Source organism: Lissotriton helveticus, chromosome 1_2 (genome assembly GCF_964261635.1).
Source record: "Lissotriton helveticus chromosome 1_2, aLisHel1.1, whole genome shotgun sequence".
In the NCBI taxonomy this organism is placed as follows: Eukaryota; Metazoa; Chordata; class Amphibia; order Caudata; family Salamandridae; genus Lissotriton; species Lissotriton helveticus.
Genome location: NC_136058.1, coordinates 348,063,048 through 348,088,152, shown reverse-complemented (window position 1 = coordinate 348,088,152; position 25,105 = coordinate 348,063,048). Strand labels below are relative to the sequence as shown.

The 25,105-nt window shown below is 52.1% G+C and overlaps 1 non-coding gene across 1 annotated transcript; it reads right to left on the bottom strand.

Moving 5' to 3' along the window:
* Positions 1-15,867: 15,867 nt before the first annotated feature.
* On the bottom strand, positions 15,868-15,940 carry TRNAR-UCG (transfer RNA arginine (anticodon UCG)). Its single transcript has one exon. It is a non-coding gene; the product is annotated as a tRNA-Arg (tRNA).
* Positions 15,941-25,105: the final 9,165 nt, after the last annotated feature.

Here is a 25,105-nt window from a genome sequence, read left to right as displayed (position 1 = left end):
CTCCCTGGTGCCCCTCACAGAGACCCCAATCAGCCCCTCCCTGGTGCCCCTCACAGAGACCTCAATCAGCCCCTCCCTGGTGCCCCTCACAGAGACCTCAATCAGCCCCTCCCTGGTGCCCCTCAGAGAGACCTCAATAAGCCCCTCCCTGGTGCCCCTCAGAGAGACCTCAATCAGCCCCTCCCCGGTGCCCCTCACAGAGACCTCAATCAGCCCCTCCCTGGTGCCCCTCACAGAGACCTCAATCAGCCCCTCCCTGGTGCCCCTCAGAGACCTCAATCAGCCCCTCCCTGGTGCCCTCAAAGAGACCTCAATCAGCCCCTCCCTGGTGCCCCTCGCAGAGACCTCAATCAGCCCCTCCCTGGTGCCCCTCTCAGAGACCTCAATCAGCCCCTCCCTGGTGCCCCTCACAGAGACCTCAATCAGCCCCTCCCCGGTGCCCCTCACAGAGACCTCAATCAGCCCCTCCCTGGTGCCCCTCACAGAGACTTCAATCAGCCCCTCCCTGGTGCCCCTCACAGACCTCAATCAGCCCCTCCCTGGTGCCCCTCAGAGACCTCAATCAGCCCCTCCCCGGTGCCCCTCAGAGACCTCAATCAGCCCCTCCCCGGTGCCCCTCACAGAGACCTTAATCAGCCCCTCCCTGGTGCCCCTCACAGAGACCTCAATCAGCCCCTCCCTGGTGCCCCTCACAGAGACCTCAATCAGCCCCTCCCTGGTGCCCCTCACAGAGACCTCAATCAGCCCCACCCTGGTGCACCTCACAGAGACCTCAATCAGCCCCTCCCTGGTGCCCCTCACAGAGACCTCAATCAGCCCCTCCCTGGTGCCCCTCAGAGACCTCAATCAGCCCCTCCCTGGTGCCTCTCACAGAGACCTCAATCAGCCCCTCCCTGGTGCCCCTCACAGAGACCTCAATCAGCCCCTCCCTGGTGCCCCTCAGAGACCTCAATCAGCCCCTCCCTGGTGCCCTCAAAGAGATCTCAATCAGCCCCTCCCTGGTGCCCCTCACAGAGACCTCAATCAGCCCCTCCCTGGTGCCCCTCTCAGAGACCCCAATCAGCCCCTCCCTGGTGTCCCTCACAGAGACCTCAATCAGCCCCTCCCCGGTGCCCCTCACAGAGACCTCAATCAGCCCCTCCCTGGTGCCCCTCACAGAGACCTCAATCAGCCCCTCCCTGGTGCCCCTCACAGACCTCAATCAGCCCCTCCCTGGTGCCCCTCAGAGACCTCAATCAGCCCCTCCCCGGTGCCCCTCAGAGACCTCAATCAGCCCCTCCCCGGTGCCCCTCACAGAGACCTCAATCAGCCCCTCCCCGGTGCCCCTCACAGAGACCTCAATCAGCCCCTCCCTGGTGCCCCTCACAGAGACCTCAATCAGCCCCTCCCTGGTGCCCCTCACAGAGACCTCAATCAGCCCCACCCTGGTGCACCTCACAGAGACCTCAATCAGCCCCTCCCTGGTGCCCCTCACAGAGACCTCAATCAGCCCCTCCCTGGTGCCCCTCAGAGACCTCAATCAGCCCCTCCCTGGTGCCCCTCACAGAGACCTCAATCAGCCCCTCCCTGGTGCCCCTCACAGAGACCTCAATCAGCCCCACCCTGGTGCACCTCACAGAGACCTCAATCAGCCCCTCCCTGGTGCCCCTCACAGAGACCTCAATCAGCCCCACCCTGGTGCCTCTCACAGAGACCTCAATCAGCCCCTCCCTGGTGCCCCTCAGAGACCGCAATCAGCCCCTCCCTGGTGCCCCTCAGAGACCTCAATCAGCCCCTCCCTGGTGCCTCACAGAGACCTCAATCAGCCCCTCCCTGGTGCCTCACAGAGACCTCAATCAGCCCCTCCCTGGTGCCTCACAGAGACCTCAATCAGCCCCTCCCTGGTGCCTCACAGAGACCTCAATCAGCCCCTCCCTGGTGCCCCTCACAGAGACCTCAATCAGCCCCTCCCTGGTGCCTCACAGAGACCTCAATCAGCCCCTCCCCGGTGCCCCTCACAGAGACCTCAATCAGCCCCTCCCTGGTGCCCTCAAAGAGACCTCAATCAGCCCCTCCCTGGTGCCCCTCACAGAGACCTCAATCAGCCCCTCCCTGGTGCCTCACAGAGACCTCAATCAGCCCCTCCCCGGTGCCCCTCAGAGACCTCAATCAGCCCCACCCTGGTGCCCCTCACAGAGACCTCAATCAGCCCCTCCCTGGTGCCCCTCACAGAGACCTCAATCAGCCCCTCCCTGGTGCCCCTCAGAGACCTCAATCAGCCCCTCCCTGGTGCCCCTCAGAGACCTCAATCAGCCCCTCCCTGGTGCCCCTCAGAGACCTCAATCAGCCCCTCCCCGGTGCCCCTCAGAGACCTCAATCAGCCCCTCCCCGGTGCCCCTCACAGAGACCTCAATCAGCCCCTCCCTGGTGCCCCTCACAGAGACCTCAATCAGCCCCTCCCTGGTGCCCCTCACAGAGACCTCAATCAGCCCCTCCCCGGTGCCCCTCACAGAGACCTCAATCAGCCCCTCCCCGGTGCCCCTCACAGAGACCTCAATCAGCCCCTCCCTGGTGCCCCTCACAGAGACCTCAATCAGCCCCTCCCCGGTGCCCCTCACAGAGACCTCAATCAGCCCCTCCCTGGTGCCCCTCACAGAGACCTCAATCAGCCCCTCCCTGGTGCCCCTCACAGAGACCTCAATCAGCCCCTCCCTGGTGCCCCTCACAGAGACCTCAATCAGCCCCTCCCTGGTGCCCCTCACAGAGACATCAATCAGCCCCTCCCTGGTGCCCCTCAGAGACCTCAATCAGCCCCTCCCTGGTGCCCCTCACAGAGACCTCAATCAGCCCCTCCCTGGTGCCCCTCACAGAGACCTCAATCAGCCCCTCCCTGGTGCCCCTCACAGAGACCTCAATCAGCCCCTCCCTGGTGCCCCTCACAGAGACCTCAATCAGCCCCTCCCTGGTGCCCCTCACAGAGACCTCAATCAGCCCCTCCCTGGTGCCCCTCAGAGACATCAATCAGCCCCTCCCTGGTGCCCCTCAGAGACCTCAATCAGCCCCTCCCTGGTGCCCCTCAGAGACCTCAATCAGCCCCTCCCTGGTGCCCCTCACAGAGACCTCAATCAGCCCCTCCCTGGTGCCCCTCACAGAGACCTCAATCAGCCCCTCCCTGGTGCCCCTCACAGAGACCTCAATCAGCCCCTCCCTGGTGCCCCTCACAGAGACATCAATCAGCCCCTCCCTGGTGCCCCTCACAGAGACATCAATCAGCCCCTCCCTGGTGCCCCTCAGAGACCTCAATCAGCCCCTCCCCGGTGCCCCTCAGAGACCTCAATCCGCCCCTCCCTGGTGCCCCTCACAGAGACCTCAATCAGCCCCTCCCTGGTGCCCCTCACAGAGACCCCACTCAGCCCCTCCCTGGTGCCCCTCACAGAGACCTCAATCAGCCCCTCCCTGGTGCCCCTCAGAGACCTCAATCAGCCCCTCCCTGGTGCCCCTCAGAGACCTCAATCAGCCCCTCCCTGGTGCCCCTCACAGAGACCTCAATCAGCCCCTCCCTGGTGCCCCTCACAGAGACCTCAATCAGCCCCTCCCTGGTGCCCCTCACAGAGACCTCAGTCAGCCCCTCCCTGGTGCCCCTCACAGAGACCTCAATCAGCCCCTCCCTGGTGCCCCTCACAGAGACCTCAATCAGCCCCTCCCTGGTGCCCCTCACAGAGACCTCAATCAGCCCCTCCCTGGTGCCCCTCACAGAGACCTCAATCAGCCCCACCCTGGTGCACCTCACAGAGACCTCAATCAGCCCCTCCCTGGTGCCCCTCACAGAGACCTCAATCAGCCCCTCCCTGGTGCCCCTCACAGAGACCTCAAACAGCCCCTCCCTGGTGCCCCTCACAGAGACCTCAATCAGCCCCTCCCTGGTGCCCCTCAGAGACCTCAATCAGCCCCTCCCTGGTGCCCCTCACAGAGCTCAATCAGCCCCTCCCTGGTGCCCCTCACAGAGACCTCAATCAGCCCCTCCCTGGTGCCCCTCACAGAGACCTCAATCAGCCCCTCCCTGGTGCCCCTCACAGAGACCTCAATCAGCCCCTCCCTGGTGCCCCTGACAGAGACCTCAATCAGCCCCTCCCTGGTGCCCCTCACAGAGACCTCAATCAGCCCCACCCTGGTGCACCTCACAGAGACCTCAATCAGCCCCTCCCTGGTGCCCTCAAGGAGCCCTCAATCAGCCCCACCCTGGTGCACCTCACAGAGACCTCAATCAGCCCCTCCCTGGTGCCCCTCACAGAGACCTCAATCAGCCCTGTAGTGTTGTCCTTGGTGACTGCAGGCCTAGCCAGGATACCCAAAATATGGGCAGTGCGCAGTGTGTTTGGTGTTAAGATGAATACACGTATTCCATGGATGGTAGGAAATCCTTTATTCAGGAACATGACCCCTATTGACAGAGGAAATTCGGACGCAGCCACCAGTCAGCTCTCACCACAAAATCTGCCCGCTACCTCTAACATTCTTAAGGAATGTTCAAACCCCTTTTCAATTAATAACAAATGCCCACTACACGGAGCGCGAGGACTCGAGCACTAGAACACAAACGTGTAGTGCTCGAGCCAGGAAGAGCATAGTACTTCCTCGAGACATAACACGGCACAGCTCGAGACACATCATTTGGCAGTGGCCAGAAAACTGAGCCCCGCCCGGAGCCCCAGGCTCTTTATTGCCTCCCCTGACGCTGGACTCGCGTACGCCAGTCCAGCCCATTATAATTGCGTGCAGTGGGTCCCAACTGATCTCTCCCCTATATAACTGGGAGAGGTGGTCTCGCCCTTACGTCAACGACACTACATTCCTCCTTTAGAAGGAAATAGCAATAAATAAACAAACTTCAACTGAACAAAATAAACATTGGATGCACTTAGAGTTCACAGGCTAATGTCCGTCATAACATAATATTCATGGAACTTTCTTACTTGGTCGCAGAACACTGGTACTCGCCTACAGCAACTGGATCGGTGGTCATCTCAGGCCAGCAGGACACAGAGTCTTTGTACCTCTGGGAAGGCATCGGGTGTGACCACAGCTCATGTCGACCCTGGCTGCTTCTTAGTGGACGTGTCGGCGAAGACATTGATGGGTCATCGCTCCTTCCGGTTCTAGCACCTTCACCTCTGACAGTGGGGAGCTCCGGCTCCGAGCTATGGGAGGTGTCGAGGGAGGGCCTTGCACCTGAGTCCTCTGCTGTCGCATTTGGAGATTCGTCACCTTCTCTACTGGCACTTGGAGGGTGTGTTGTGACGTAACACTGTGGTGAACCAGACGCTAGAAACTCCTCAGTGTTGGCTTCCGGGACATTCTTTAATAGCAAGATGTTGCGGGTTACACTCTCTTTACCTCTTTGAGTGGTTACTTTGGTGCCTTTGACTTCTACTACTATCCATGGGGCTACTTCAAATGGTAACCAGAACTTCCCTCCGGGGTGGCGGTCTTCAATAATAACCAGTCCCCACACAAGGCCTGAGTGTTCTTGAGCATATCTTTTCAGGAAGGCCTTCTCGTTGTTATGGGTTCTTCTGGAGTCCAATTGATTTTGGGGTCTAGGTGTATCCTCCCACACAGGGTGATGTGGGATGGTGTCCATCACAGTTTGACCGAAGCACAGCTTCCAGCAAATACCAGTGGTGCAGTGCGGGGTGAGCCGGTATTCTCGTAAGAATTGGTACAAGGCTTGCTCCAGGTTGCGGTTCTCTGCTAGGGCGATCTGAATGGTCTTGTTGAGGGTTCCCTACAGACGCTCCACTTTGCCATTGGCCTGAGGCCATCACCGGGTTATCCAGCGGTGTTTAACATTGTGGGACGCTAGATAGTCCATCAGTTCTGCACTGGTGAATGGTGGGCCATTTTCAGTACAAATCTCTCTAAAGAGTCCGTGTGTTGCCTGAGCTTTTCGAGCTTTGGGATTACTTCAGCTGTAGACGTTATGGATATCATTTCTACCCCAGGTTATCGTGGAAAGTCGTCCACTACGACAAGCATGTGTTTCCCTTCAGGGAGACTGCCGAAATCCGTGCTCATCCTCTCCCATGGGGCACCGGGAAATGCTTCAGTGATGATTGGCTCAGGTCTATCTGGTGGGCTAATAGCTAGGCAGACGGGTTATTGCTTTATAACTGCTTCTATCTTTTGGTCTAGGCCAGGAAACCGGACCTTATTCCAAAGTCGTTTTTTTGATTTGACAATCCCTTGGTGGGCTTTGTGTGCTAGGATAGCAGCTTTCTAGGCCAGGCATTCAGGTAGCACGAGGCGTGGACCATAATGAGGTAGCCATCAGTAGTCACAGATAGCTCCTGGCAAACCTGGTACAGGGTCTTCAGGATTGACTAAACTGTCTCTGTCCAGAGTGGTGTTGGATATTGCAGCATTTTCCAATCGCCGAGGCGACTGCTTGGATTGCAATCTGAAAGCAGTCGTCTTCCTTTGTGCCTCTATGACTTTTTCCAGGGAGATTGGGAAGGGTTGGGATCTTTCTATGATCATCCTCACAGAATCTTCTGTGGCGGCAGCTTCTGCGGTCTCCGGGGGTGTGGCAGGTCAAGCGTGCCTTGATAGGCAGTCTGCTGGTTTTCGGGTGCCAAGCCGATATTCAATAGTGAATTGAAATTCTTGCAGTTGCAAAATCCATTTCTCAATCCTCGGGGGAGGGAGTGGTGAGGAGCCTTGAAATAGCGGGATTCAAGGATTGTGGTCATTGACGACTGCAAACGAGTGGCCATACAGATATATGTAAAAGTGCTTACTGCCCCACAGGATTGCGATTGCTTCCCTCTCGACCTGTGAGTACCGCTGCTCCATTGGTGTGTGTTTGGCTGGCATAAGTCACTGGAGCCCATTCTCCGCATTCTTGACACTGAGCTAGGACTGCTCCTATGCCGGTGGGGCTGGCTACCACTTCAAGCTTTGACTCTCTCTTGGGATCAAAATATACCAGTCAGGTGTCCACAGACAGGGCTGCCTTGGTCTGTTGGAACAATTCTTCCTGCTCGGATACCCTTGTCCACAGGTTGGTGGCTTTAGTCAGGTCTCTGAGCAGGCCTGTTAGTTCTGAAAGATTCTTGACGAACCGTCTGAATTAGGTTACCATACCCAAAAAACTGCTACCTCCAAACACTGATGTTGGGGATGGTGCTTCCTGGATGTCTTTCACCTTGTCATGGTCAGGGCCAATGCCTTTATCGGAAAATCGATAACCAATGAAACTGATGTCTTTGCTCAGGAAGTCGCACTTCTCTCTGTGTAGTGTGAGCCCACTGTCTCTTAGGCGGGAGAAGACAGCTTGGAAACGAAGGAGGTGTTCTTCCAACGTGGAGGCATGATCCAAAATGTTGTTGTTCACGTTGAGCACTTCCTTCAGCCCATGGAGGACATTTTCAATGTTGTTCTGGAAGACTTCGGCAGTGCTGGAGATCCCAAAGTTGAGAATGGTATACCTTCAGAGCCCTGTGTGAGTCGAGAACGTAGTGGTGGGGTGGGAGTCTGGTTGCAGAGGTATCTGATGGTAGCCGGACCAGAGGTCAATCTTGGAGAACCACTTGGATCCTGCCAGCTCACCGATGATATCACCCACAGTCTGCTTAAGGTCGCGTTACCGCTTAATCGCTAAGTTTGGGCCTCTCATATCAACGCAGATGCATAAAGCGTTGGGCTGGTTAGACTTCTTCGCCATGACGATGGGGGATACCCATGGCATTGGTCCTCGCACCAGCTCGATGATACATGCTCTTTCTAGGAGTTGTAGCTCAGCCTCTACCTTCGGCCAGAGATAGAAGGCAATTCTTCAGTGCCTGAGGGCTATTGGAGCCACTGACTTGTCAATGTATAACTGGATGGCTGGTCCATTCAAACACCCAATTCCCTCAAACAATGGCGTGAAATCCTGCAATAGGCAGTCCAGGTCGTGTGCGTGCACGTCAAATGCAAACTGGATTAGGTTGAGGTCTTGAGCGGTGCGGCAGCTAAGTAGGATCCCTGACTCCTCATGTGACACATAGACCTTTGCACGTTGGTGGGTAGTGTCAAGAGAGAGATCGACTTGGTAGACGCCGCATAACTTCAACGGTGAACAGTTGCCAAATGCATATACTTGCATGTTGGTGTTGCAGAGTGCTGGTGGATTGGGTAGGCTGTGGTAGATGTTTGTGGCCATGAGGTTGATGGTGGCTACTGTGTCAATGAGCGCGGTGACCAAGTGGTCTTGCACTCCAATCGTGCAAATCAGTGCACTCTGCCAGGTGGCGGTGAGCGTATTCAACATCCTCACCACGTAAACAGTTGCCATGTCGCTGTTGGAGGAGTCATCCAGGTGCAGTTCAACTGCACTCACTTGCTTCTGTAGGCCTTTGGACTGACGTCTCTGTGATGAGGGGCAGACTATGGAGAAGTGGTTCTGCTTCCCTGACGCACTGCAGGTTTAACCACTTGCAGGGCAGGCTCCATAGTGAGGGTATGGGCCTCCGCACCACCCACACATGTGACTATGCGGGCTTTCCTTGGCTGAGTGTGTTGCTGGTTTGGTGAGTTTCTGTTGTGTTTCCCCACATCTCCATGTATACGCCGTAGACTGGCTCTTCTTTGATAGGCGTTGCAGAGTTGGGGTCCATGTGGGCCGCTCTCGCCCAGGACAGTTTTTTGGAGTGCCCCAGCATTAGAATGTCTCACATGGGTATGTTTTGCTCCAGCAGGATGCGTTCTCGCAATTTGGATGAAGCGCACCCTTGGATGAATTGTACCCGGATTCCGTCATCTTCATCCGGGAGGGTGCATGTGCTTGCCAGTTCTCTCAGCTGCCCGTAGAAGACATTTACATACTCGTCCGGTAGCTGCAGTGCTTGGCAGAGGAGAAACCCCTCACAGTCAGGGTTGGCATAGGGTTCTTAGCATCACGCATGGTGGTGTAGTTCCTCGGAGGTCCGGTCTCTCATACTGTCTTAGAGATCTTGTGGATGTCAGCTCCTCCCAGGGGAAGTAGCATGGGCCATCTAATGGTACCGTGATTTCTGCAGCTTCGAAATAGGTCTCTAGGAGCTTAACCCACACCTTCCATCATGCCGCTTGGGATGGGAATCCGTGATGGCGACCGACTCTAGCGGCAGGACTGTCATTATGGTGGAGAGTGGAGGTGCGCAGGGGTCTGGTTACAACACTGTGCTTCCGCAGTTCTGGGCATGCTTATAGGTGGTGGTGCTGTGGCACAGGCTTACACGTACAGCAAAATGGCCGTGACCCTGAACGACCGTGCAGGGGTGCTCTGGCAGGGTGCTCAGAGGTGTGAGTTTTCTGGAAAGTCTCCTGGCAGAGCAGGTAGTGTCTGTCTGGGCTGTGTGGGCCAGCCAACTGCCAAGTCTGTGGGTTTGCAGGGCTTCTTATTGGTCCTTCCTTACAGCAATATATCAGGGCATGGGCCTGAGCACTCGGGGCTCGTGCGGACCAGGCATCTCCCAGGAAGCTACTGGCTTGGTGGTGCAGTGGAACAAAAACGCCACGTGGAGGCCGCTGCTGGGGCAACACGAACTTCACTGCGATGCAACTGCTGCCCCGATAGGGGGCGCTGTGGTGGTTTGCCGGTGGCAACGCCGTATGCGGCCAAAGACGGAGCAGGCACAGCTTGGAGATGGTGTCATGGTGGGGGGCACTCACCACCAGTAATCTGTTGTGTGCAGAACAGGCTCAGCTCGGGAGCGGCGTAAGGGTCGGGGCGTTCACCGCCAGTGATCCGATGTGTGCACTGTATCGCAGTTCTTGTAGCTGCTGGAAATGGAGGTACGGCAGTGATGCCACGATGCAAAGGCTTCTCATTGGGCAGAGGTGGTACCGCAGGGATGGCGGATGTGGTCGACTGCTTTTTTGGTGCCGCCAGGTAACCGGTGGGGTACACTGTGGGGGCATAGCCACCTCGTCGCCAGTGTAGGGTCACACTTGGGTGACTGCAGGCTTAACCAAGATACCCAAAATATGGACAGTACACAGTGTGTTCGGTAGTGGCCAGAAAACTGAGCCACGCCCGGAGTCCCGGGCTCTTTATTGCCTTCCCTCATGCTGGACTTGCGTACACTAGTGCAGCCAGTCATAATTACGTGCCGGGGGGTCTCAACTGATCTCTCCCCTACATAACTGGGAGAGGTGGTCTCACCCTTACGTCAACGACACTACAAGCCCCTCCCTTTCTGATCAGCCAACTCGTGTTTCGTCGCACAAACTGGGAAATCGTCCCACAACTTTCTCAAGACTTCAATGTCATTGATAGCAACTTTCCATGTGGTGAAATTCTATCCCACACGCTTTAGGCTGCAAGTGAGTCTAGTATCCTTGCTTCGAAGTGAGCAAATCCATAATTTTCAGTAAAAGCACCCTGCTCCGCACAGTAGTACAGCCGCAACTAGATCAGTTTGTCCGGTCCTCGAGGACATTGAAGCCTTGAGAAAGTCGCGGGACAATTTCCCAGTTTGTGCGACGCAACACATGTTGGCTCATGAGAAAGAAAAGAATAAAAGAAAGAGAAGATTTATGAAACTGTGTGTATAATTTGTATAGACTTGCATTGGTATTTAATATTACTCTACAGACGTGTTGTGAGGATTTTGTGAATTTCTATGTTGGCTTTGGCCACAACTTTGGGGGAGCTTGGTGGTTCTCCTCACCTTACAGCACCGTAACTCAGCACTATCCTGAACTGATATATATGCGATTGTTCCTAAGGCGCTGTATAACCGATAACTATACCACTGTCTATTAAATTTATACAAGTACGATTGAGCCACCTGATTGTCTGTCTGAACTATGAGGCATTTCCTTTCCAAAAGAGGCTAAAAAAAACTACCTTCAACACTGCAGCCAGTGATGCAAGATCCCAGTGACTCAGAAAGTGGTTCTCTAAGGGCTTCAGGTGGAACCAGGACCACTGTACCACTGCCGTTGTTGAGTCCATGAGGCCCAGGACTCGTAACCACGTCCAGGCCTATGCAGAAAGATGGGAGAATAGTGTCTGAAGACGCTGTTGTAGAGACACAATCCTCTCTGAAGGGAGAAACACAGACCCTCTCTGGGTATCGACAATCTCACCTATGAATTGGATTATCTAGACTGGAGCCACATGTGATTTTTAGAAGTTCAATTTCATGCACTTCCTGCAGGAAAGCTCTTTGGATGCCAGGACTGCCTCTGGATTCTGTGAAAGAGAGGAAGCACTGATTAGCAAGTCATCCAGGTAATCGAAGATAGAAAATACAAAAAGTTGTAAAAAAGCAACAACTGGAACTAGTACGTTGAAGAAGGTACTCAGAGCAGTTGACAATCTGAAAGGCAGCGCCTGAAGTTGGAAATGTCTTCCCTGCACACAGAACCGGCAAAAAGGTTGAATGGTGGAGTGAATGGGCACATGGAAGAATGCATCTTCCAAATCCAGATTCGCCAGATAAACTCCCATCTGAACCAAAGGAATTGTCATCTGTAAGGAGACCATTAAGAAATGGTCCAAGAGAACCTACTTGTTCAACTGATTCAGATTGAGAATTGGCCAATATGATCCAACCGGGTTTCAGCACCAGAAACAGAGTGGAGTAGAAACCCTCTCCCTCCTGATGTGGTGGGCCAGGAATAATCACTTTTTTCACAGCAGCTCTTTTACACCTAATAGACGCAGGAGCACTTTGTAAATGGATGTTCCTATACACCTATGTTGGTTGGAATTATGGAATGGGTTACTTATATGAAAAGGATCCAAAACATCAAACTAATTGGAAAAAATAACTTTATTCACTCCCCTAGTCGATATGCTAAAATCTGGGGATGTTAGGAAACGCTTCAGGTATGTTACCCACCATTTCCCTGGTCAGCTAGTTTCAAGCCCTACCCCACTGCTTTTCTTCAGAACCAACAAGGAGAAAATGCTCCCACTCCTAAAGTTATATCAACTTATAATTAATAATAATGAACAAAAAGAGAGAAAATTAAAATTCATACAGCACCTAAATAGTCTGTTTAAATTTCAAAAATCGTGTTAGAGACCATGAATGGGCCTCATGTCATGAGTCCAGCGGGGAAGAAGGGACGACTGTGGTCAAACCTTCTTCAAGGCTGCTCCCTCGCTGTAAACCTTCTTCAAGGCTGTTCCCTCGCTGTAAACCTTCTTCAAGGCTGCTCCCTCGCTGTAAACCTTCTTCAAGGCTGCTCCCTCGCTGTAAACTTTCTTCAAAGCTACTCCCTGGCTGTAAACCTTCTTCAAGGCTGCTCCCTCGCTATAAACCTTCTTCAAGGCTGCTCCCTCGCTGTAAATCTTCTTCAAGGATGCCTCCTCGCTGTAAACCTTCTTCAAGGCTGCTCCCTCGCTGTAAACATTCGTCAAGGCTACTCCCTCGCTGTAAACCTGACTTGTTTGCCCGATGGTGAAGTATGCCACCATGGGGCAACCCTGGTGTAGCGACTTGTATTGCGACTTATATAGCGCACGTATCACCCAAAGGTATCAAGGCGCTTGCTTAGGGAACCCGTCCTGGTATTCCCCTGTGAGATACCCTGTGTATCCACAAGGTGAAAGCCAGGCATCCCGCCGCGAGGGGCCGTAGTGGAGATTAAGCAAGCTATTGCCCAGAGTCGCAGAGTGTGAACCCGTGAGTCGAGTAGGCACCGGAGCGAGAATTGTCGAGTCTGTGGAATTTTTGAGCCCGAGACCCGCCGAGGCAGGGAATTGAACCCTGGTCCACGGTCGATCTCAGATTCCGGGTCTGCCGCCTCTAACCACTGAGCCACGCTTCTCCACTTCTATTTTTCCCAGTCCTACAAAGAGGTGAGGTCTCCCTTTCTTCTCCAGCAGGAGGGACTCTTTTTAGGTCGAGGACTCGTCGCACTGCTGTAAGCAGTAAGGGCGGAGCTCCGAAGATTTAATGTTTTTTAGTAAGGGGGCTTGAACCCGCACCTCTTCTCCATTGGCTGGCTTCCTAAACGGAGGCCAGCCATTTGAGGAGAGGGGCGTCACTCGGTTCAAGCCCTGTCTTTTTCGGATTCTTGGGCGTTTTTTTAAGCTTCTTTCTATTTACTTTCTCTCCTCTTCCCATTGGCTGGAATTTTACCTTGCAGCCAATGGGAAGAGGAGAGAACGAAAACACGCCCCCGAATATGAAAAATGACCGTGCTTTCTCCGAGGCATTTCTGCCTCGCCTCTGAGATAGATGGTGTTGTGCATGGCGTCCCCCGAGTCGGTAAGTTTTCTTCCCTAGCTGCGCTCGTCTTTTTCTTGCCTTTTACTCTAGTTTATCACCCTGGACATGGACACTCCTTTTCTGCCTACTTATTCCCTTTTCCTCCGTTTCTCTTTCCTGTTGTTCGCTCTCTTCCTGTTCTTTTCTTCCCCTCATCTCCTTCGCCCTGCGTGGCTCTTCTCTTGCCCCTGCACCTCCCATTATCCCCGCTCCCCCCTTCCCTCGTGAGAAATTCCGAAACTTCGGAAGCCGTTGGCATCCCGGGAGCATTATCACACACCCTCGAAATAACCCAGAAAGCTGGTTCAGGCAAGATGGCCGCTGACTGATAACAGGGAAAGCAGGGCGGACTTTCCTCTCCTTCTACAAGGCTCTCGCAATGCCCAGCTAACTTAGAGGATATGCTCGGGTGGACTTACTGTGGGGAGGGAAGAGGTGAGCTGGCTGCTGGCATTCGGGGGTCACGGGCGGCTCTTGCGGTTCCTCTCGCGGCTCTGGTGGCTGTCTCTGTGGCGTTCCCTATGGGGCTCCGCGGCTGATACGGATAAACTTGGCCCTGCGGAGAATCGTGACATTTCTTCAACGTTGGAAATTACAATATCCACTCAGGATGGCTCCGAAGGTGATCAAGCTGCTCAAAGATGCGGGCACCACATAGGATGGTGTTAAGGAGGCGAAGGGGGCTCTAAAAGACGCTGTACCAGTGTTTGCTTCAGACGCCGGTCAGATGCGGTGTGGTGGCGGCCAACAGAAGGGTGAGGAAAGTGCTGTGAAAGTGAAAGATATCGGGGTAGCAGGAAGCACTAGGCTGCGTTCCGCAGCCGCTGCTGCGTGGGAACATTCATTGCGACAGCCCTCGGTGCTGCAGGCGTTTGCAGGCAAAGTTTCTACAGGTACAGCAGCGCTGCCCCCAAACATTGTTGAACCACTAGTTCCTGTGCCCCCAAACACTGTTGAGCCCCCAGCTCCTGTCCGCACAGCTCTAGAGTGTGATGGTGGCCCACACATTGCAGCAGTCGCTCCAGCTCTTCACCCTCAGGACAATGTTTCTTTTTTGACCACCAAGGTGGATTCTGCGCCTGGTAGTTCGTTACCTCAGCCTCAATCTCAGCCTGCAGATAGCACAGATACAGGCATGTTTACTGACCTCCCGTCCGCTACACCTTTAAGTGAGACTGTTGAGGAGACAGACTCTCCTGCCCCCTGGCTGTGCTTGCTCCCCTGCCCCCTGGCTGTGCTTCCTCCCCTGCTCCCTGGCTGTGCTTGCTCCCCTGCCCCCTGGCTGTGCTTGCTCCCCTGCCCCCTGGCTGTGCTTGCTCCCCTGCCCCCTGGCTGTGCTTGCTCTCCTGCCCCCTGGCTGTGCTTGCTCTCCTGCCCCCTGGCTGTGCTTGATCCCCTGCCCCCTGGCTGTGCTTGCTCCCCTGCCCCCTCGCTGTGCTAGCTCTCCTGCCCCCTTGCTGTGCTTGCTTCCCTGCCCTATGGCTGTGCTTGCTCCCCTGCCCCCTGGCTGTGCTTGCTCCCCTGCCCCCTGGCTGTGCTTGCTTCCCTGCCCCCTGGCTGTGCTTGCTTCCCTGCTCCCTGGCTGTGCTTGCTTCCCTGCTCCCTGGCTGTGCTTGCTCCCCTGGCTGTCCTTGCTTGCTCCCCTGCCCCCTGGCTGTGCTTGCTTCCCTGCCCCCTGGCTGTGCTTGCTTCCCTGTCCCCTGGCTGTGCTTGCTTCCCTGCCCCCTGGTTGTGCTTGCTTCCCTGTCCCCTGGCTGTGCTTGCTTCCCTGCCCCCTGTGTGTGTATGTGGCTCTGTGTGTGTATGTGTGGCTCTGTGTGTGTGTGTGGCTCTGTGTGTGTGTGTGGCTCTGTGTGTGTGTGTGGCTCTGTGTGTGTGTGTGTGTGTGGCTGTGTGTGTGTGTGTGTTTGGGGGGGCTGTGTGGGGGGCTCTGTGTGTGTGTGTGGGGCTGTGTGTGGCTCTGTGTGTGTGTGTGTGTGTGTGTGTGTCTCTGTGTGTGTGTGTCTGTGGCTCTGTGCGGGTGGCTCTGTATGTGTGTGTGGGTGGCTTTGTGTGTGTGGCTCTGTGTGGGTGTAAATGCAATTGGTTATGCATTTGCGAGCGATTAAGCTATTGGCATTGTAAATGACAATGCCATTTATTTAACTATTAAGCTATTGGCAATGTAAATGACAATGCCATTTATTTATGATTAAAAAATGTCATGAGCAATGCCAATAGCTCTACCTTTAATGATGCCGAGACCATTGCCAATGCTTGTTTGGTTATTTGATTACATTTTTGACGGCCAGTCTAACTCCTTTTGCCTCCACCCTCCCCTTGTGATTTGATTGGTGTTCGTTTCAAGACACAAGATTCTCTTCACACATTTACTGCAGTCAGTGCATCACCCTCCATAGGTTTAACAAGGCAGTTAATGTAGTATCTGATGTCCAGCTGTTAGGATGCGCGCGCACACCTGGCATCCTCTGCATCAACACTAACTGCCCCTTCGTGCGTCACCCTGCCCTTGCACACAGGTCTGCCGTTACACATGTTTTAGTTTGAAGACCAGCTTTCACTTTGCTAGTGTATGAAATACGGGCCAATATTGCCTATATATGTTCAATTAAAAGGCACGTTTTCTGCAAAAACACTCCGACCACGAAGGGACTCGAACCCTCAATCTTCTGATTCGAAGTCAGACGCCTTATCCATTAGGCCACGCGGTCATTTACGAACGCTCCCTGCTACAGATGTTTTTTCGTGCAGCCACGACCTGACGCATTCTGCTTCTGATGGGGACAAGGGGTCCCACCATGTCCCCAGCTAGACATAACATACTCTTCTATGCAGCCCCCTCCCCCCCGCTCAACTGTTCAATCAGTGCGAGAGACCACAACATCCTTCAGAAACCCTGCGTTTGTTCATTCAAAAAAATAATGGTTGCTGCAGGCGTGTTTAAGCAATGCTATTCAAATATATAGTATATTGTTTACAAAATGAGAAGCAGTCTAACACTTGTTTTTTTCTATTTTCCCTACATTTTTTGTAGCGCGTCTGTGCAGCAGTCTCGGCAATTGTGCGTTTCTGTTTGTGTTGAACCTTAGCCGAGAAGCTGCGGTTCTACTTTTGATTCCTGGCCCCGTTGTTTCTTTTTACTCCTCATTTCTGCTAATAAGTGGCCATAAAACTGATAAAGAAATATAAGTGGAGTTTATTTTTTATGCCTGATGTCGTAGCCTTACCTAAAGTCAAGGCCTCTGGAATGATGCAATTGAGTGGCAGCTGCAAGTTTCACATAAATATAGGTTTGCCGCATTTGCCACACAATCCATCATCTGCCATTGATGCAGAGGAAGACCCTTTGCACATCTTGACTGGTCACCGTTTGATACGTTTTGCTATATTAGGTTGTTAAGCGGGTACTAATGAGGTGCACCCACTGCTCGGACAGTGTTTACAATTTTAACAAGCAGTGGCAAAGCTAATAGGTTTTGCCTATGCAAGAGCTACTGGCTTGACAATTTCTTCTAGCTTGTAACTTAGTTTTTAAACAAAGACAAGACTCTTCTTTTACAAATATTTAGTGTGAAAGTAGCAGTGTGATGCTTTGGACTGTTATCAGTGATGTTGAAATTAATGCATGTTATCTTGTTTGTAGCTGGCAGCATGACTGAAATAAAACGCAGTTCATTGACCTTACCAGGTATTTGTTTTGGCTTCAAAGGAGACACACAATAACATGTTGGTGGGTGAAGAACTGTGCCAAGGGCTTTGGCTCAGGGGGTGGAGCAGGGAGATCTAATTAAAGACAGACTTGTGGACTTAACAACTGGGGAAGTAGGTTCGAGTCTCAGCGTTGACTCAACATCCTGTGATCCTGGGCATATTCCTTAACCTCCCCATGCATTAAACATGAATGTGATTTGGTGATAAAACAAACCGTCCTGCTCTTGAACTGATTTAAATCCACCCCAGAGTGTGCAGGGAGAGCAACCCAAGCCTCGTGGTATGTGAGGGTCAGATGTTTGAGGCTTCCAGGGCTGTGTCAAAGGTGGCAAGGATGCACACCAGTTTGATGGTTGATGCTATACTGGGGTTTTGGTGAAGCAATTGACATATCAAAACAAGTGGGGATATTTCATGCTTATACTTGTGCAGCCAATTTGCAAATGTATGTAAATTTCAAAGTAAATGGCGTTGCAATACAAGTTAAGCACAGTCACACCTAAGGGTAAAAGAGGAACTCGATTTGGTTAAGGTTGGCATCTCAACAAGAGCACAACTACTGCGCGGTAAACGGAAAATGGAGAGGCACTGTAAGGTTAAGTAGGATACGGTCAACAAATGCATCTCTGAGTACACCGAGGCAGGCACCAACGTCTAAAAGTAAGCATCGTACAGAGAACTTCAGAGCTCTACGGTAAGTGTGGTCATATTGCAAGCTGTACCGAGTGACATCTAGATCCAAAGGGGAAATGGCATTAACAACGCGGACTAAACCACTCATGCCGTTACAACGCAAGCGGAACAACGCTTGCCTTAACCACACATATGTCTTAACCAAGCATAAGCGTGGTTAAGGAATGCAGTAGAGCTGTCAGACCAGCTCTTGAATAATCCCACAAAGCTCAGGATAAGGCGCCCCCCCTCCGAACAATGCACCACTCTCGTCCCTCCCTATGCTACTGAGGCCTGAATTATCGAGTTCATCCGTACTAATCTAGCTTTCCCTTTGGTGCACTGTTCCTCCTTCCTCCTAGCTACTCCAGGGACAGAGGGGTTTCAAAACAGGGGCTCAAACCCAAGGGGCCAATGGACTGGGGCTCAAGCACAGGTGGGACAGCAGGCTGGGGCTCCTGGATGGCGCTGATCTCAGGAGGCACCGCCTCATTTAATGCTGCAACATGTTCACTCTCTGTTTGTGCCCACGTCAGCTGAGAATGGAAACAAATGAGGTACCTTCACCATTTCGGAGTCACCCTCTCCTTCAAGCACCCACTGATCATAGGGCAATGGAAGGGGCACCCTCTGGCAGTGATTAGAATGGATCCAGTTCTTCCGGCCATCACCCTTATTGCCCTGCGTGTAGCGCGGAGGACCTGAAAAGGCCCCTTTCAGGGTGGATCCAAATGGCCTTTTCTCTGAAAGTTCTTCACCAGAGGTAGTCCTCAGGCTGGATATCGTGGCCTGGCCCCTTGGGAGCTGGTGGTAGAGCTTTGTGGATATGTTGGTGAATTGAACACAAGCTTTTAGTGAACTCATATAATTAATCCACAAGTAAAGGGTATTCTATCTCGGAAAACCGTTGAGGTCGCAGGACGCCCAAGACATTCGCCAGGCATCCAAACACGACCTTGTACGGAAACAATCCTGTCCTAGAGTGAGCTGTAGCTCTTGTAGACAAAAGAGCTAATAGCAAAGCATCTGGCCACTGCAATCATGTGCTCTCTTTAATCTTTGACAATTTCAGTTCGAGAGTTCTGTTGTACTTCTCAATCAAACCTGCTGACTGGGGGTGATTTGCAGCATGACATTTCTGCTTGATGTGCAAGCCGTCGCACACCAGCTGGATAACGTTTGAATTGAAACGACTTCCGTTGTCACTCCAAATCAAACGGTGCAAACCAAAACATGGGAAGAACTCCTTTAGGAGTGCCTTTGCTGTCGCCATGGCTGTGTTATCTTTGGTGGGGTAAGCCTAAATACATTTACTGAATGCACACACAACCACTAACATATATTTCAGATTGTTTATTTTTTCCATTTTGATGAAATCCATCTGGAGGGAAGGAAGGCGGTGCAAAGTTACCAGGGGGTGTAGGGGTGCCTTTTCCAGGGTTCTACATCATGCATATCATACTGTACTTTACTAAGTGAGCAGCAACTTTTGGAATGTTGTTGTTCTGCTATACAGGATCTGACACTTTACAGATGCCCTTCGCACTAATGTAGGCTGGCCCATGCACCATTGTGACCACAGGGAGGACATATGTATCTGGTAGCATCCATCTCTGTTTTCCTGACTTATCCGTCGGCCGTCCTGCAATGTGGAGATCATTTACCCACGCTGGAACCCTTCTGTGTTGTCGTGTTTCAGTGATGGCCTGCACTTTTTCAGTCGTATATAAATCGCCTCGATGGCTACCATTGATGTGCCCAGTTCACTATGTTCCTGCTACCTTAACACTTTCCCCGCTGCTGCAGATGATTTCCCCTTACGCTCACCACAGCCTTGAATTAGCATGTTGTGGTGTTGAGGATCATGTTCTCATCAAGGGCAGAGTCTGAGCATTCGTCCTGCTGATTGGCTGCACTGGCGTATACTGGACCCAGGAAGATGTTCGAACAGGCAGGAGACGGCCGACATGACAGAGAAATTCGACAATCTTGACGATTTTATGGAGAAGTGTTTGAGGCTTGTTTTAAAACGTGAGCATGTTATTGTTTGTAATTAGATTTTGTAAGTGTGTGAATATCTTAACCGATATATTTCCTGATACGCTTACCATGAGTTTGGATTATCTCTTCGATAAAGTGTTCAACCATAATCTCACTACACCACGTTCTTTAAAGTTGTATTCTGTGTAGGAGAGTAGGATCTGCATCCTATGGTTACCCCCACTTTTTGCTCTGCTTCACCGGTTTTTCGACTTTAGTCTGGCTATGGCCCTGCTAATCAGGTTCACAGCCTAGCTGTACTCTCTCAAAATTGATACCATGTACTTTAAGTACATACCAGATTGGTTACTGGGTCACCCTTGAGTGCCACTGCATATGGTACCTTCGGTACCCAGGGCATAGGTACCCCAGATGCCTACCAGGGGCTGTAGCATGTATTATGCCACCCCTGGACAGCCTTCCAAAATGGCAGCACAGGTCTGCACTTGCAGCCTGGGTAAGGTGGTGTAAGCACCCCTTACTGGGATATAGTATATATATGTATATACATATATATATATATATATATATCAATGCTCGAAGGTGTCCACCTTTGAGTAGCACGTGAGCAGCAGCTTGGTTTATGTATAGGTGAGGATGGGGATCCACTCGTAGATGCCGCTCCGTACGGGATCTGCCCGACGCGTTTCGAAACTCCATATGCTTCTCTTCAGGGGCTTTAACGGAAGCGGTGTGCGCAACCGCCGACCCACTTCCCCAATTTATATATAACACACCCACCGATGGGAGGCTCAAATGAGACTGTGCATTCTGGGAAGTGTGGTCCGGGAAGCACACAATCAAGTCCTGTATGGACTCCACAAGTGGGCCCGTCCTCGATTCTAAGTACGACTGCTGCTTCACTTTCGTGACCCCCAGGGTACCGGGGTGGTGCATACTCCGCGGCTGGACGGCCGCGTATAAATCAATGCTCGAAGGTGTCCACCTTTGAGTAGCACGTGAGCAGCAGCTTGGTTTATGTATAGGTGAGGATGGGGATCCACTCGTAGGCGCCGCTCCGTACGGGATCTGCCCGACGCGTTTCGAAACTCCACATGCTTCTCTTCAGGGGCTTTAACGGAAGCGGTGTGCGCAACCGCCGACCCAATTCCCCAATTTATATATAACACACCCACCGATGGGAGGCTCAAATGAGACTGTGCATTCTGGGAAGTGTGGTCCGGGAAGCACACAATCAAGTCCTGTATGGACTCCACAAGTGGGCCTGTCCTCGATTCCAAGTACGACTGCTGCTTCACTTTCGTGACCCCCAGGGTACCGGGGTGGTGCATACTCCGCGGCTGGACAGCCGCATATAAATCAATGCTCGAAGGTGTCCACCTTTGAGTAGCACGTGAGCAGCAGCTTGGTTTATGTATAGGTGAGGATGGGGATCCACTCGTAGACGCCGCTGCGCCATGGAGCGTAATACATTAGCGGCGGTCCTGCCGCTAGGTTGCACCACCCCGAAGAAACGGGGGCCACGAGACTCGCTATCCAAGGAGTCTCGTATGTGGAGCTGCGCGATGGATGAGGACAGGAGTGATGTTTGGGGCTCATGGTAGAGCCTTGGAACGAGCAGTAATTTGAAAGTGCATCCATCCAGGATATATGGACTACATCTCCCACAAGCAAAATATGTGTTTTCATACAGGGAGATGGTAGACGTCGTGCACTTTACTGCTGGCCCCTGATGAGGAAAATAACTTTCCGAAACGCGTCGGGCCTATTTCAAACACGCAACTGCCCATACCAACTAACGCTTTGGGGAAGGCGCACGCAGGCTTGGGTGCTACCCGCTACTTGGACAACCCCATGGAGCGTATTTACATTAGCGGCGGTCCTGCCGCTGGGTTGCACCACCCCGAAGAAACGGGGGCCACGAGACTCGCTATCCAAGGAGTCTCGTATGTGGAGCTGCGCGATGGATGAGGACAGGAGTGATGTTTGGGGCTCATGGTAGAGCCTTGGAACGAGCAGTAATTTGAAAGTGCATCCATCCAGGATATATGGACTACATCTCCCACAAGCACAATATGTGTTTTCATACAGGGAGATGGTAGACGTCGTGCACTTTACTGCTGGCCCCTGATGAGGAAAATAAATTTCCGAAACGCGTCGGGCCTATTTCAAACACGCAACTGCCCATACCAACTAACGCTTTGGGGAAGGCGCACGCAGGCTCGGGTGCTACCCGCTACTTGGACAACCCCATGGAGCGTAATACATTAGCGGCGGTCCTGCCGCTGGGTTGCACCACCCCGAAGAAACGGGGGCCACGAGACTCGCTATCCAAGGAGTCTCGTATGTGGAGCTGCGCGATGGATGAGGACAGGAGTGATGTTTGGGGCTCATGGTAGAGCCTTGGAACGAGCAGTAATTTGAAAGTGCATCCATCCAGGATATATGGACTACATCTCCCACAAGCACAATATGTGTTTTCATACAGGGAGATGGTAGACGTCGTGCACTTTACTGCTGGCCCCTGATGAGGAAAATAAATTTCCGAAACGCGTCGGGCCTATTTCAAACACGCAACTGCCCATACCAACTAACGCTTTGGGGAAGGCGCACGCAGGCTCGGGTGCTACCCGCTACTTGGACAACCCCATGGAGCATAATACATTAGCGGCGGTCCTGCCGCTGGGTTGCACCACCCCGAAGAAACGGGGGCCACGAGACTCGCTATCCAAGGAGTCTCGTATGTGGAGCTGCGCGATGGATGAGGACAGGAGTGATGTTTGGGGCTCATGGTAGAGCCTTGGAACGAGCAGTAATTTGAAAGTGCATCCATCCAGGATATATGGACTACATCTCCCACAAGCACAATATGTGTTTTCATACAGGGAGATGGTAGACGTCGTGCACTTTACTGCTGGCCCCTGATGAGGAAAATAAATTTCCGAAACGCGTCGGGCCCATTTCAAACACGCAACTGCCCATACCAACTAACGCTTTGGGGAAGGCGCACGCAGGCTCGGGTGCTACCCGCTACTTGGACAACCCCATGGAGCGTAATACATTAGCGGCGGTCCTGCCGCTGGGTTGCACCACCCTGAAGAAACGGGGGCCACGAGACTCGCTATACAAGGAGTCTCGTATGTGGAGCTGCGCGATGGATGAGGACAGGAGTGATGTTTGGGGCTCATGGTAGAGCCTTGGAACGAGCAGTAATTTGAAAGTGCATCCATCCAGGATATATGGACTACATCTCCCACAAGCACAATGTGTGTTTTCATACAGGGAGATGGTAGACATCGTGCACTTTACTGCTGGCCCCTGATGAGGAAAATAATTTTCCGAAACGCGTCGGGCCTATTTCAAACACGCAACTGCCCATACCAACTAACGCTTTGGGGAAGGCGCACGCAGGCTCGGGTGCTACCCGCTACTTGGACAACCCCATGGAGCGTAATACATTAGTGGCGGTCCTGCCGCAGGGTTGCACCACCCCGAAGAAACGGGGGCCACGAGACTCGCTATCCAAGGAGTCTCGTATGTGGAGCTGCGCGAAGGATGAGGACAGGAGTGATGTTTGGGGCTCATGGTAGAGCCTTGGAACGAGCAGTAATTTGAAAGTGCATCCATCCAGGATATATGGACTACATCTCCCACAAGCACAATATGTGTTTTCATACAGGGAGATGGTAGACGTCGTGCACTTTACTGCTGGCCCCTGATGAGGAAAATAAATTTCCGAAACGCGTCGGGCCTATTTCAAACACGCAACTGCCCATACCAACTAACGCTTTGGGGAAGGCGCACGCAGGCTCGGGTGCTACCCGCTACTTGGACAACCCCATGGAGCGTAATATATATCTTTGTATACAAGCATAATCCACGCAGATGGTTTGAAGGCCATACAACATTTTCTTGATAAGAGAGATATTGGTTTTCAGGAACACTCCAAAATGATATTTGACATGATTACGATCTGCCTTGAGAATAACATATTCTTGTTCGCTAACCAACTTTTTTTGCAGACCCGAGGAGTGGCAATGGGGGCCTGCTTCTCTCCCAGTTACGCCTGTCTACATATGGGCTACTGGGAGGAGCAGGTCCTAATGAAACAACATGCCGCTACCATGAATGCTAAGGTTAAACTTTGGTTGAGATATATAGACGACCTATTATTTGTGTGGGATGGTGCTGAAGATGAGGTTGTTGAGTTTATAGAAGTATTAAATGCCAACAATTCTAATATTAATTTTACTAGCACCCTCAGTAGATCGTCTGTTGTCTTTCTAGATGTGGAGGTCTTTGTACATGCAGACAAGTTACAGACTAAACTCCATCGTAAGCCGACGGCAGGGAATACACTGCTGCATGCAGATAGTCAGCATCCTGCTCATCTGATTCGCAGCATCCCGTATGGGGAGATGCAGCGAATTCGGAGGATTTGCAGCAGTGACAATGATTGCTGGATGGCACAATCCCTGTGTAAGGCGCGATTTATGGAACGAGGCTATAGATCAGAAGTTATAGATAATGCTGTCGTGAGGGCAAACAAGATTGATAGAACTACACTCCTGGGCTCAGGAAGTGTTCGACCAGAAATTTCAACTAGGGCGGGCGAGGAAACAAGACTAATTATGACATACAATAGTCAACATAAAAGTATTCATAAAATAGTCAAGGACAATTGGTTCCTAGTCTCCAGTGACCCCATTATTGGTCCCCTCATTGGTAAACAACCTAGCATTACCTATCGTAAGGCCCGGGCCATGCAGGATAGTCTTGTGTCTAGTAGCCCCGAGGTAGCAGTACCGTCATGGCTTGGTGGAAGCAAAGGATTTTTGAGGTGTTCTATATGCAAAGCATGTAAACAAGGTATAAGCAAAACAGAGGTTACTACTCCTCTTTCTCCCATTCCTATCAAAATCAAACAGAAACTAAACTGCAAATCTGAGTTTGCAGTTTACGTCCTGGAATGCCCATGCGGGTTAAGGTATGTGGGAAGCACCCGACCGCAAGTGCATAAGCGAATATGACAACATCTGCGAGCAATCACCCATGCCGATGTGACATATCCGGTAGCCAGGCACTTTGATAGCAATCATGGAAGGAATGCTTCCTTACTCAAGTACTTTGTGATAGATTGTGTTCCTCCCCAGAGGAGAGGTGGTGATAGGGAGTCTCTCTTGCGAAAATTGGAGACTCGCTACATTATACTGTTAGACACTAAGGCACCGCAAGGTCTTAATATTGGGGAGGATTGCCACACTTATCTCTAAGTACTATTGCATTTACCTTATGCTATTCAATCGTTGTAATGCATTGCTTCCTTTGTTCATACCGTGTACCTGTACTGGTGGTTTTAATCTTTACTATTTGATATGTGACTCATGAAATTCTATTTTAATGTGAAAATATGTCCCTGTAACTCTCCATGACCATTTTAATTCACTAGCAATTTGATATTGTTATCACAACTTTGGGAGCACTTTATATTG